This window comes from Coenobita brevimanus, chromosome 4 (assembly GCF_032717465.1).
Source record: "Coenobita brevimanus isolate Jiangsu-jjx chromosome 4, ASM3271746v2, whole genome shotgun sequence".
NCBI lineage: Eukaryota > Metazoa > Arthropoda > Malacostraca > Decapoda > Coenobitidae > Coenobita > Coenobita brevimanus.
This window is the reverse complement of record NC_136957.1, coordinates 1728534-1729562: the sequence shown is the minus strand read 5'-3', so window position 1 is coordinate 1729562 and position 1029 is coordinate 1728534.

Here is a 1029-nt window from a genome sequence, read left to right as displayed (position 1 = left end):
ATGGGCTAAGTATGTGAATCTATCCACAAATTCAAGCGCACACCCATTGAGCCTGGCTGATGTCTGGTGATTCACCTTAGAGCGTGCCGGTGGTACTACCATGCACTCTGTCTTAGTGGTGTTATAGATAATATCATGGTTGGCAGCAAACACCTCACACACACCAACGAGGCCCTGCAGTGCATCCAGTGTAGTGCCAACAGTACCATATCATCAGCATAGCTCAGTGAATTAATGCACTTATCATGTATGTAACATCCAGTCCCTGTGTCACGAAAGGCAGTACTGAGATCGTCTGTGTACACATTGTATAGGTAGGGAGACAGCATCCCTCCCTGTCGAATACCATTGGTTGACGTGAAGGGCAGTGAGGTGGCACCCCCCCATTTTACAGCAAATTCCTGTGTAGTATACCAGTATAGTAACAATTTGACTAACTGCCTTGGTGCTCCCCTTATGAGAAGTTTATTGAAAAGCTTCCAGTAATTCACCCTATCAAAAGCCTTACTTGCATCAAGGAAACATATATAGACAGGTGAACCCCTGGAAGTGTAGTACTGAGTGATATTCCTAAATGACCACACACACATCTCTGTGGCGTGCCCCTTCTTATAGCTAAACTGGTTATCTAAAGTATACAGGTAGGCTTCCAGGCGTTGTAGCACTGCCTTCTCAATTACCTTTGACAGAGCAGTTGCCATGGCTATTGGTCTATAATTGCTCGATTTAGCAGGGTCCTTTACCTTACTCTTTAACAAGGGCACTATTAGTACAGCCAAGACCTGTCGCGGTATGTAATGGTGGCAGATGCAGGAATTAACAGAGGCAGAGTCACGAGATGAGGCCAGGAGGTGCATACTTGTAAGCACCAGAAGGGAGTCCACCCACACCCAGAGCCTCGCTATTAGAGAGCCCCTGTAAGATCTCCTTCATTTCCCTGTGGTGCACACTGCGGAAGTCCTCCAGCGTTACTTCACGCATCTCACGCCGTAGAGCACCCTCGCTGCCATCGTCCCTCACACAGTTCAG